A 13,257-nucleotide genomic window follows, 5' to 3' on the forward strand; every position below is an offset into this window, starting at 1 on the left:
TGCTTTCCACAAAACAGTATTTAAAAAAACATTTTTGCTTTGTTTAATTGTAAAAATAACTACAAAAATAAAATGATAAAATATAATAAAAATAGAAAACTACTGACATCGTCGACTACCCTACTGACATCACCTCTACTAACACTGTCCTCTGCTCTACTGCTCTACTGACACAGTCCTCTGCTCTACTGACACTGTCCTCTGCTCTACCGACACCGTCCACTGCTCTACTAACTTGACACCATTGACTGCCCTACTGATGGCAACCTTTGCCCTACTGACATTGTCATCTGCCCTACTGACTCTGTGCACTATTCTTTGACTGCCACTATCCACTGCCCTGATGACTTCAGCCTCTACCCTACTTACACGTCCACTGCCCTACCGACGCCAACCTTTGCTTTGCTGACACTGTCCTCTGCCCTACTGACACTGTCCCCTGCCCTATTGACACTGTCCACTGCTCTTTGACTGACACTATTCACTGACCTAATGATTTCAACCTCTAACTAAATTGTAAGCTCTAACGAACAGGGCCCCCTAATTCCTCCTGTATTGAATTGTATTGTAACTGTATTGTCTTCCCTAATATTGAAAAGCGCTGCGCAAACTGTTGGTGCTATATAAATCCTGTATAATAATAATACCCTACTTGCATGTCAATTGCTCTACTGAGTCCTACTGACACATCTGGACTGTGTATATACTGTATATATGTAGCTCTTGTGCCCCCCCCGTCTAGAAGGTTGGAGAATCTTCTATAATTAGTGGGTGGAGGTTAGGAGGAGCTGCCTTGAATATTTATAGAGCCTCAGCCAATCCTCAGAGGTAGGCTGGCAGGGGGCTGAGACCACTCCATAAATAGACATGGGCCATGCCAGCAGACTCAGTCGGGTGGAGGATGGAGATGAAGTGTTGAGAAGGCTGTTGGTGGCCCTCAGGGGTACCCCCTAGTCTGGGGTGGGGGGTGTCCTGCCTTGAGACAGAGCTCGAGTGCTGTAAGGATCCTTCTACAAACACATGGGAAGAGGCTTTCCTGGAGGCATGGGTCAAGAGAGGACAGAGGAAATGTGGAAATCTCCCACTTGTTCCTTAGTTGTGCTAATGATAAGCAGTGCTTTTATTTTTCTTGGCTCATGGTAAAGCCCATATGTAGGCTTTTTTTAAACCTTTTATCCACCCCACATTTAACAAAAGGAACCTTTTCTAAGCCCCTGTAACTTATTCTGAGGAGCCTTTAAAAAGCCCATTGATGGACCAGGTGACAAGTGTTCACATCATCAGGCAGCGATGTGGGCACCTGAAGAAGGACCATTTTACATGGGAACTCCAGAAGAGAAGAAAAGACTCGGGGGGGGGGGGGTTATTTTGGGGTAGGGAGGGCAAGGTCCCTGGCCAGATAGGTGGAGATCTACACCCTGGAATGGTGGGATTGGTTATTGCATATTTATGACCTTGTGTTACTGGGACAGCAATTGAAAGGAGATTCTAAATTTGGCAGTTGTCAGCAAAGCGTGAGGGAATTTCCCCAACAGGTCAATACTCCAGTCAAAAAAATATATTATTATATGAGCTTTTGCTTTACAAGAGAAGGTATCGATATGTCTGCCTTCTATCACAAATCACAAAAGTAAGGGGTTTATTTCTGAATTTAGGACAGTGCACAGAACTGTGACAGGACCATGACAATCATTCCTTTAGGCCCCTTGGTGCCAGCTATTTATCCACTGATAAGATACCCTCAAAGTGATTGCCACTTATTTGTCATTTCTTGTCATTCTGAGGAGCAGTTGCTGGTGAGGTGACAGATTGATTATATAGTTAATTTTTTGTTTTCTTCTAGCAGAGCCACCAGCCTACCCCTGGGAAAAGAAAACAATCCGATACCAAACTGTCTTGGAATGGAGACAATAACAAGAAAGCAAGATGCACAGAGGTATGTAGAACAATCAGGAAGTAAAATTAATGAACAACCTGTAAAATCACTTCCCAAAAAAGGGAACATATTTTAATGCATAGCCATATTTGGTCAATGACATTAGCCATCATCCACTCTTCGTTTGCAATTCAGGTGTCAGCCCAGAATATGTCATTCAGCATGGTTCTTCATTAGTAGATTTTCAGTGGGTGTTGTTCATTATGATTAACCAGCATCTGCACAGATGACATAATTGTTGATGTATTGACAACGTGGCTTTTTATGTGTGTTTTTTTTTTTTTTAAAGGACTTGCCAAAGTATGTACTGTGTTTAGTTTCTCTTAACCTTTTTGTTGTGAATCAGTAGGGTTACTATGTACCCCTTAGACCCCTTTAACATGGATAGGGTCCGCCTCTCAGTTTTTCAGGCAGGCCCGATTGGATCAAGATATGGGGTAATTACCATGCTAATGTCCAAAAAGCCAGCACAACACTTGAACCAGTGCCATCAATAAACAATATAAACAAAATGTGCAGTGCTAATATGCGATTTTTTTTTTTTTTTAATTTATATTTTATTGTTGCAAAGTTATCAGAATATAAAAATTGTGTAAGAAAGTAGCGATACATACATCAAATACAATAAGCCAGCTACGTCAAATACAGAATGATAAAGGCAGATCTTAAGGCTTTCGTAACATTGAAATAAAAACTGTGCTTGTCATTTTTAATCTTTCTTAATCGTTATTCATGTGACATATTGAGAACTATAAAATTATATCACATGAACATGTAGCCCCTGGGAGTCACACGTCAATGGTGCTAACAGAATTGTTTTCTCATGAAGAGGTAAAGAAAAGTTGAGTGTTAGAGAATATCTCAGTCACTCTAGGGAATGAGTACTGAGGTGTAGGAAAAATAAGGGGGGAAAGGGGGTATAATGCACAATAGGAGGGAAGGGGGAGGCAGGAGGGAAGGGGAGAGGCGGGGGGGAGAAGGGGTGGCGGCGGGTAACCCAGAAAAAAAAAAAGAGAGAGTTTACGGAGCCCCCCAGAACTGAGGCCAGCTCTAGGATGGGCGATCTAGGATCCCAAGATCTCTTTAAGGTAGGCGTCAGTACATGTGAAGTGTAACCATGGCATCCACTTTTCCCCAAACTGTTCCTCAGTGTTTTGGATAGTAGCTGTTAGTTCTTCCATGCAATGTATCTCCTTGACTTTGGCATACCACAGTGCACGGGATGGTGGATGAGTTTGCCTCCACAATGCGGGTATGGATGCTTTAGCAGCATTAAGGAGCTGTAATGTTAGAGATTTCTTATATCTCTGCAAGGGCCTCTCCGTCAGGTGGAGTAGACAAGCTGCTGGGTTGTCTCTCACATCAACTGCTGTAAGTTGTTTGATGGTATCCGTCACCTCCCCCCAGAAGGTACCCAGAGCAGGGCAGGACCAAAAGATATGATGCATAGTGCCTACCTCTGAATCACGTCTCCAACATCTATCTAGAGTGAGGCGTCAAATTTATGCAGTACAAAAGGTACCCTGTACCCCCTGGTATGGATTTTATAGCCTACTTCCTGGTATTGATTGGCAATGGAGGATTGATGTGCCATAATAAGTACCGTATCTAGTTTTTTGGGTGAGAAAGTCGTGTTGAAGTCTGATTCCCAGCGGCGAATGAATGACAACGAGCCTCCCTTCACCATGATCAGTGTGTCTGATTGGTTCTCCCTTCCTGCAGAGTCCCTCAAAAGGAGTTAGTGGGCGGGGGGTATATTGCGCTTTCTGAAAGGTTTAGAGAAAGTGCCGCAGCTGGTTAACACGGAATGGGTCAAGAGGGGGTTCCGAGAGCCTAGACAAGTCCATGAGGGAAGGCAATTCCCTCCCCGGCCATAGGTCAATCAGGCAAGACTTCCCCTGGCGACCCAATCTCCTCAAGCCTCCGCCGCAAATACCAATAAAGAGAATGGTGCATAATCGGGGACCAGGCATCACTAGTTCTCAGGCAAATCCCATTAGAGAGAGAAGTGCATCATCCAGACCCCTACCGATGAAGTCAAAGCTGAATGTGTCGACGTACCGCGTATAGGGGGCGGAGCCTGTCAGACGTCACATCCTATCCACTTGAGGAACTGTGGGCTACATTGCACTATTGAGTGCCGCTCTTGTAAGTGTACTATTATTTTATAAATCATCTATTCTTAACACTGAGAGCGTTAGATTCTTCCTGCTTCTATGTTTTCTATGCCTGGGATCTGCCTGAGAATTGGTGAAACCTGGTCCTGGATGATGCACTTCTCTCTCTAATGGGATTTGCCTCTGAACTAGTAAAGCCTGGTCCCTGATTATGCACCATTCTCTTTATTGGTATTTGCTTGAGAATTAGTGAAGCCTGGTCCTGGATTATGCACCGCCTCCTTAAGTGTGATCTGGTCATCCATCCGTTAATCCCTGAGGGGACTGCTGCATCTGACCCTTGGTGATTCTTGGGTCAGATGGTGAGGTGAAAGACTTTATTTTTTGGTGATGGATTGAGGAGCACATTCACAGAGGTGTACACTATCAGGATACACTTGTGATCACTGGGACTCTTTCATTTATTTATTTACTATTATTCTTAATGAATATACTGCTTGATGTATTCGCTTTTGTTTTTTAATCACTACATTATCTGGTGCAGCACTTTTTGATTTTTATTGTACTTTATTGTGGAGTGGAAACACAGTGGGTGTTAGCAGCCGGAATAGGGATTATTCACATTTATTTGACATATTACTATTTTAATATATATTGCAGTCATTGTTATTTATTCACTAGGGGATTTTTTTTTTACACAGTTAATTGCGCTCATAGCTTTCACGATAATGTGGAGAAGTGTAAGGTATTGCACTCGGGGACTAAAAACATAAACGCAAAATAGGGGGAAACCTCAGGGGGAAACCTCTGGGGGAATCAAGAATGGAGAAAGATCTAGGAGTCCAAGTAGAATATAGACTAAGCAATAGCATGCAATGTCAAGCTGCAGCTGCCAAAGCCGGCAGAATATTAGCATGCATAAGGAAGGGGATATACTGTATTCCAGAGATAAAACTATAATCCTACCACTTTATAAAACTCTGGTTTGGCCAGATCTGGATTATTCTGTCCAGTTCAGAAAGGATGTTCTGGAATTGGAAAGAGTCCAAAGAAGGGCAACAAAGCTAATTAGGGGATTGGAGGACCTAAATTATGAGGAGCGTTTGATTTTTTTCTCCCTAGAGAAGAGACGCCTGAGAGGAGACTTGATAGCGATTTAAAAATACCTCAACGGTGATCTCAGCATAGGAAAAAACCTATTCAGTCGCAAGGAAAGTAAGAGGACACGAGGCCATACAATGCGATTAGAGGAGAAGTGATTTAACCTCAGGCTACGCAAGGGTTTTTTTTTTTACAGTAAGGGCAATAAGATTGTGGAACAATGGTAGTAACTGCACGGAGTATGGCTACTTTTAAAAGACTCTTGGACATACATCTCCAAGATCAAAACATTTAGGGGTATGGGAAATTTATACGTTCACACACACCTACACAGGTTGAACTGGATGGACTATTACATAGTTAGTCAGGTTGAAAAAAAGACACAAGTCCATCTGGCTCAACCAATAAAAAAAAAAAAAAAAAAAAAAAAAACAGTAATGAAAACCCCATACAATCACATATACACAATCCTATACCCACAGTTGATCCAGAGGAAGGTGAAAAAAACCCCAGCAAAGCATGATCCAATTTGCTACAGCAGGGGAAAAAAAATTCCTTCCTGATCCCTCGAGAGGCAATCGGATATTCCCTGGATCAACTTTACCTATAAATATTAGTACCCAGGGGCGTAACTACAGGGGTTGCAGGGGTTGCGATTGCTACCGGGCCCCATGCTCCAGGGGGCCCAGTAGCAAACCAGTGGGTGAACTTCCAGGATTGCAAAAGTCACACTTGCGACCGGGCCCTGGCATTGCACCACTGTGGGGAGGCCCCAAGATTGCAGGAAGGGAGCCCACTGCAGAACTTGTGAAAGGATCCTGCTGCGGGACCGTAATAAAAGGCCATGCAACGAGAGTAAAGAGCCCCAGGATTAGTGGGAAGAGCCCTGGGCTTGAAGGGAAGGGCCCCGGCCAGGGATCTGGGGGGGCCCTTCATGTTTTCTTGCATCGGGGCCCTGAAGGCTCTAGTTACGCCTCTGTTAGTACCCACTTACAGTATATTAAGTCCACCCAGGAAAGAATCCAGGCCTTTTTTAAAGCAATCAATGAGCTGGCCAGAACCACCCCTGGAGGGAGTCTATTCCACATTTTCACAGTTCTTATTGTCTTTATTCAACCTCAACTACTCTGTAACCAAGATAAGGTCAGGGAGTGCCACCTCTGAAGATCCGACCTCAGTGCCTGGAAAAGGGGCAAGAAATGGGCCTGGTAAAGGTTAGCAGGATCCGGTGTTATGTTAATGCCTAGGTATTTCATTGAGGAATCGGCCAATTGGAACGGGTAGGAAAAGCGTAAGTTACTGGCATCGCAGCTCAAAAGTGTGATATTAAGCGCTGCTGACTTAGAGAGATTAATCTTGTAGTTGGACGGGTCACCATAGAGCTCGAGTGCCTGCAGAATGTTGGGGAGTGATATGTTTGGATTAGTGACAAAGAAAATCAAATTGTCAGCAAAGGCTGCAATTTTATGGTGGCCAGAGTGTTCACTGATGCCCGAGATGTCAGTGTCTTTCCTAATGGTGCAGAGGAGGGGCTCCAGCGTTAAAATAAAGATAATTGGGGACAACAGGCAGCCCTGTTCCATTCGTCAAAGTAAAGAAGTCAGATCTCCAATCATTAGCCCTAACGGCCGCCATAGGGGAGGAATAAAGGACTGTAATCCAACGGAGCATATTAGGGCCTAAGCCAATGTGAGACTATGTGGCCCGCATGAAATGCCAGGCCACCCTGTCAAAGGCCTTTTCTGTGTCTGTGGAAAGTAACAGGAAAGGGCGCTTGGTTATGTGGGCATGGTGAATCAGATTGATAACACGGGTCGTATTGTCCCTGGCCTTCCTTGCTGGTATAAACCCTGCCTGATACAAATGTACTAAGGTTGCAATGTGTGGATGGAGCCTGTTGGCCAGGATCTTTGCGAAGAACTTCAGGTCTACATTCAGCAGTGCTATGGGGCAAAAGTTGCCGCACTGGGCTGGGTCTTTCCCTTCTTTATGTATGAGCGTAATGTATGCCCGTAAAGAATCAACTGGCAAGTCACTGCCCCAGATAAGGGCATTATAAGTTGAGAGAAAATGGGAAGTTAGAGCCGGGGCAAAAGTCCTTTAGTATGCGACAGTAATACCGTCCGGACCCAGCGCCTTTGGTGGTTTGGTCTGGGCCACGGCCAAGTCAAAGTCCTCGGCCTCCAAAGACCTCCCGAGGTCCTCGGTAAGTGTGGGCTTCCCGGATTCCCGGATATATCTCCCAGGAACTTGTCGGCTATAGTCTCAGGGGATGTGTCAGACTGTAGGTTATACAAGGCTTGATAGTATTTACTGAATTCGGTTGCAATGTCCTTGGATGTGTGAACTCTATTCCCCTGATCGGTGTCTAAATGGGATATACAAGTGCGTTTCCTCGGTCCCCACAAGACTCTAGCCAGCATTGCCCCGGGTTTATTGGAGAACTCTAAAATATGTGTCGTCTGGCCCAGGCCAGACTTTGCGTGGTCTTACGATAAGAGTAGAGCGTTCAGCTCCTCCCTGACTTTTTGTAAGGCTAAAAGGTGGGACTCCGCCAGGGATTTCTTGTGTAACGAACTGAGGGATTGCATTTGAGCATAAAGGCCCTCTGTCAGGCCCTCTCACGTTTCCTTTGGGCGCCTATGCAAATCAAGGTGCCCCTCACAACATAATTATGTGCTTCCCAAATGGAAGCACGGTTCAGTGTGGAATCGTCGTTGTCTCAGAAAAAGTAGACAAGGGTCTTCTCGATCTCAGTTCGCACCTCCGGTATCTGCAACAAGGACTCATTCAGCCGCCAGGTCGATAGTCTAGAACGGTCCCCCCCACAGTAACGTCAGGTGTATGGGAGCATGATCAGAGAAGGAAATATGATCTATCTGCGAGTCATTGACCATAGGTAAGTCTGTGTTGGATCAACCAGAAGTCTATCCTCGAGTATGTATTGTGAATCGAGGAGTAATAGGTATAGTCCCGGTCTTTAGGATGCATAATTCACCAAGGGTCAGTTAAATTGAGATGTGAGAGCTCAACCTTTAATTTCTTTTACATATGAGTAAGAGATGTGTGACCCGCCTCGCGAGACATCTAACTCAGGTTCTGGGGCAAAATTGAAGTCTCCCCCCATTAGGAAGAGTCCCTCGTGGAATTCCAAGGCAATAGGGATCAGGGATCTCAGAAAGGTCAGCTGGTTCGAATTCGTAAAATAGACATTGGCCATCATGACCGTGGTATTACCAATTGTCCCTTTAAGGAGGAGATATCTACCTTGGGGGTCAGCCTTTTCTTCTATGAACGACCAAGGGATATGTTTAGCTAAAAGTATGCTGACCCCTTTAGATTTCGATAGAGGGGAGGGGGCACGATAAGCCCACAGGAAATCCCGATTATACAGTTTAGGCACCATCGCAGTTTTAAAATGGGTTTCCTGCAAGAAAGCTATACATGATCTGTGTTGTTTGAGGTATGAGAGAAGCCTGGATCGTTTCTCTGGAGTTGCCAAGCCTCAGACGTTGAATGAGGTGAATTGAATCTTGAGCTCAGTCTGAGACTGTGGACGCCATGGCAACAGACAATTTCCTGCCTCCGGGGAAAGAGGGGGAGAGGGGCAGAAGAATAGAAAAGGGGGGGAGGGAGGGAGGGAGGGATCAGGAGTAAGGTAAGGGGAAAAGTCAAGTGGGGGGGGGGGGGGTATTGAGCAGGAAGCGAGGGTCAGGAGCGAGTGAAGTAGATACGTGAGATAACAAAGACAACAATATGTGGGTAAATAAAACCAAGCGCAACTAGGCGCAGCCTACATGGGGAGGGTGTGGGTAAGACTCTGTTCAGTAGTGGGAGACACACTGCCGGGGTGCCAGCCAAGATAAGAGCAAATGGAGAATCTGGACGGAATGAACCCCAAAGCCCAAAAAATAATATAACTGTGACCAAACCACATATGAAAATAAACTAACACTGCTACCCACATGGCGGAGAGCGGTGCATTAAGATAGCTCTGCATACGCAGCCCATGGGTGGCAAGCCTACGCAAGGTGGGCCTTTCCGACCCGGTACCCGGACTACTAAATTCTCTCCCATTCTTACACAGACTCCTCTAGGGACCCGTGAGCACACAGAAGTACCCATAACCCCACCACCCAACGACACCCCCCACAGGAATAGAGAACAATAAACTTAGTATAGCGGGGATTCCAGACATAAAAGGCAGGAAAGAAAAACAACCGTATTATGCAAAGGGATACACAAAGGATGCCCAGTCCTACACATGTGTAGGGCTGGTTAGGTCAGTTGACCATCATTGGATATAGTCATTGTTCTTACGCTTCCGGAGATGTCGGAGGCCCTCCGCAGGGTCGAGCGGGATCTCCGGCATCTAGGGTGTTGTGGTCTAGGAGATAAGGGTTGGGAGGAACCGAAGTTAGGCTGAAGATTAAGCCAATCCGGGATGGTGATCGGCTGCACTCCCAAGAAGGCGAAGAGTTCAGAAAGCTGTTCAGGCCATCGCAGAGCAAAGGAGTCAGTGCCCTTCTGGGTCACCAAATAGAAAGGATGTCCCCAATGATAAGTAGCTCCCACACTTCGAATCGTCTCCAGTAGGGGTCTAAGTGACCCGCACAGCCAAAGAGTCAGGCAGAAGAGGTCGGGGAAGAGACTGATAGTCACCCCATTAAAGTCTAGCGGTCCCTGCGACCACGCTCTCCTCATGATCTCTTCTTTTATGGTATAGAAATGCACTCTTGCGAGTATGTCTCTGGCGAAGGTGGGATCTCAAGTACGTGGCCCTTGTACCCTCTGCACTCTGTCCAGTTCAGCTGTCGGTGGTTTATTGAGTAAGCGATTAAATATGGCAGTAACTGTAGCCCGCAAGTCACCCCCTGAGGTAGCCTCCGGGATCCCCCTCAGCCTGATATTGTTCTTGCGATTACGGTTCTCGCCATCGTCCAGCTGTAGCTGTAACATGGCCATGCAGCGGTGGAAATGGGCTTGCGATTCCTCCAGGGCATGCACCTGTGAATCCAGGGCATTTGCAGCCGTTTCCACCTTAACCACCCTGATGTTCACCCCATCTATCGGTTGTTTGAGCTCATGAATTTCATTAGATAGGGTACTCACAATGGAAGCGGCCATTTCTGTGAAGTCCTGCTTAGTAGGAATGTGGGCTAATAGGTTCCTCCACTCTGCTACCGTGGGTTGCTCCTGCCCACCGGAGATCGCAGACAGGACAGGGAAGTCTGCCCTGGGAAGTTCCGGTGAGGGGATCAGAGAGTCTGGTCCCTCTGTGGTGAGTGTCGAGGAGAGGGCAGGCATAGGCATCTGTTTACCGCTTTTCTTCTGGGAGGCCATGCTAGCCGAGGCCGGGCACGTCTGTGCCATCTTGGATTCTGAGGCTGGGACCGGGGTCGCAGTGTTTCTTAGAAAGTACGTGGTGATATCCAGTCCACGGATGGCTGCTGGAGCTCTGCCAATCGCGGACATGTAAGTATGAGGTGGTTCGTCGGGTATGAGAGGCTGTAACACCCACGGACCGTGCGGAGCTCCCCGACTCTACAGCGCCATTGCCAAGCCACGCCCCTTCGCTAATACATGATTAACCACTTAAGCCCCGGAGGATTTGGCTGCTAAAAGACCAGGGGGTTTTTTGCGATTTTTTACTGCGTGACTTTAACGGACAATTGCGCGGTCGTGCGACTCTGTACCTAAACGAATTTGACGTCCTTTTTTTCCCACAAACAGAGCTTTCTTTTGGTGGAATTTGATCACCTGTGCGATTTTTTGATCATGCGCTATAAACAAAAAAAAGAGCGTAAATTTTGCAAAAATAACAATATTTTTCACATTTTTTTTTATATGAAATTCCCCAAAAAAAACAAAAATGTAAAAATCAAAATTTTTTAACATTTTTGGCCAATTTGTTTTATGCTACATATGTTTGGTTAAAAAAAAAAAAAAAAAAAAAAAAAAAAAAAAAAAAAAAAAAAAAATCGCAAAAAGCGTATTTTGATTGGTTTTCGCAAAAGTTATCGCGTTTACTAACAGAGGGAAAGATTTTTGTCATTTTTGGTGTTTTTTTTTTTTAACGCGTAATGGCGGCGATCTGCGATTTTTTTTTTTTTTTCCGGTACTGCGACATTGCGGCGGACAGATCGGACCCTTGACTGACATTTTTGACACTTTTGGGGGTACCAGTGACATTACTGCAGTAATCAGTGCTATACATATGCACTGTTACTGCAAAAATGACACTGGCAGGGAAGGGGTTAACTGTATTGGACAGGGAGGGGTTAAGTGTGTCCTAGGGGCGTGCTTCTAACTGTATAGGGACATTGCTATTGGTGTAAAAACAAAGATCAACGGTCCTACATAGTAGAACCGTCTGATCTTCACTTTTACACCAGGGAGAATGACGGGCGGCTTGTTTACATAAGCTGCTCCGCCTTTCTCCCTTCACCGGAGCGATCGTAGTGTGACCGGCGGACATCGGGTCCCCCGGTCACACGCACTGACTTGTCAGTGAACGAGCCGCGGCGGGCGCGCGCGCGCCCGCAATTGGCTCGCAAGTCAGTGACAGGCGAGTGACGTACCCATACGTCACTCTGCCTGGCCGGGGCTGACCACCGCAGTATATAGTCGTGCGGCGGTCGGCAACCGGTTAACATGAACTGACAGTTACATAGTTATAGTGATAAACCTGAAAAGAAAAACATATGAGCAAAAAACAGTACTTTTAAATGTGATCGAGGAAATCACAATGCCAAAAAGTAAAATGAAAAAAAGGAAAAGTTCTTATTGCCACACTAAGCGTGAAGCCAGGGTTCTTCAAAAGCATACACCAAACAGTGAATATGAACAAAACTGTTGTGACACAATCCACCACCACCAATCATATAGAGAGGTTTACCAGAATGAGTGGACCCAGTTTAGCATATGCCTAGTGGGTCAACTCATGCATTAGTGCAGTGTTTCCCAACTCCGGTCCTCAGGGCACAGTAACAGGCCAGGTTTTTAAGAAAACTGAAATACATCCCAGGTGATATAATTTGCTGCTCAGTGATTGCAGTATTCTAGTCTGCATCTCCCCAAGATAATACTTAAAATCTGGCCTGTTAGTGTGCCCTGAGGACCGGAGATGGGAAACACTGCATTAGTGTATGCACACCTAGTGTATCGGGAGGATGCTGGATGGCTCCTCACATCAGTCTCCTTCTCACTTTCTTGTATCAATTAAAGTACAGTATGTATAGTAGATTAATATTTTCCCACAGTGGATCGATCATTACGAAAAGGAAACGAAAATGCTCCACATAGTGTAAAACCATAAAGGGAAGGTATTTATTTAAAGTTCAGAACACTTCCAGTTAAGTCGGAAAAAAAAAAAATCGCTTTCAAAATAGGTCTGTATACAGCATCAATACGCAGTAGCATGGACAGGACTCGACCCTTGACTAGACCTGATTGGACCCTACATTGCTCTCTATGTCTTTTGACACCCGCCGACGTCCAATCCAATCCTGTCTGCTAAAAACAGACAGATGGGGATACATTCCCCATCCATTTGGCGGATCGGATGACAGTTGGATGGAAATGGACAGGTGGTCTGTTTCCATCTTGCCGCACCTATTATCTGCCTGCTCAGTGGGGATCAGCTGAGAGATCTGAAAGCGCCTGTCTGAAAGGGGCCTTAAGCAGGCCATAGACGATTCGAATTTCGTACGATTTATCGTTCGATAAACGAAAGCGGCTCTCGTGCACATCATCGAGTGTACCATCAATGTGAGCCGAAAATCGTACGACAAAACACTATTTTTTGTGCCTTTTAACCACATCTCTACCGGACACACTCCCTACTGTTCTGTGTTTTACAACTCCCCCACTAATGATACGAAATTCGGCCGATTTTCGCAAAAAAACCCAACATGTTGGATATGTGAATTTTTGCTGTCGTACGAAAATCGAACGTTTTACATACCACACTAACGATACGAAAATCGTTCGATAACACTGCCATTTACGATTTTCGAACGAAATTCGAATCGTCTATGGCCTGCTTTACACTTTCACATGGGAGCTGATTTCTAAGTGCCCTTATTTTCAAAGGGAGCTTCA

The 13,257-nt window shown here is 45.5% G+C and overlaps 1 long non-coding RNA gene across 1 annotated transcript in view; it reads left to right on the top strand.

Annotated features, from left to right (window-relative positions):
- Positions 1-1,841: 1,841 nt before the first annotated feature.
- Positions 1,842-13,257, top strand: part of LOC309553223 — a 62,515-nt gene continuing 51,099 nt past the window's right edge. Inside the window, exon 1 of the long non-coding RNA XR_014225150.1 lies at positions 1,842-1,936. This is a non-coding gene — a long non-coding RNA (uncharacterized lncRNA). The remainder of the gene's footprint in view (positions 1,937-13,257) is intronic.

The sequence above is a fragment of the Pelophylax lessonae genome (genome assembly GCF_965119305.1).
Source record: "Pelophylax lessonae genome assembly, chromosome: 4".
Lineage (NCBI taxonomy): Eukaryota > Metazoa > Chordata > Amphibia > Anura > Ranidae > Pelophylax > Pelophylax lessonae.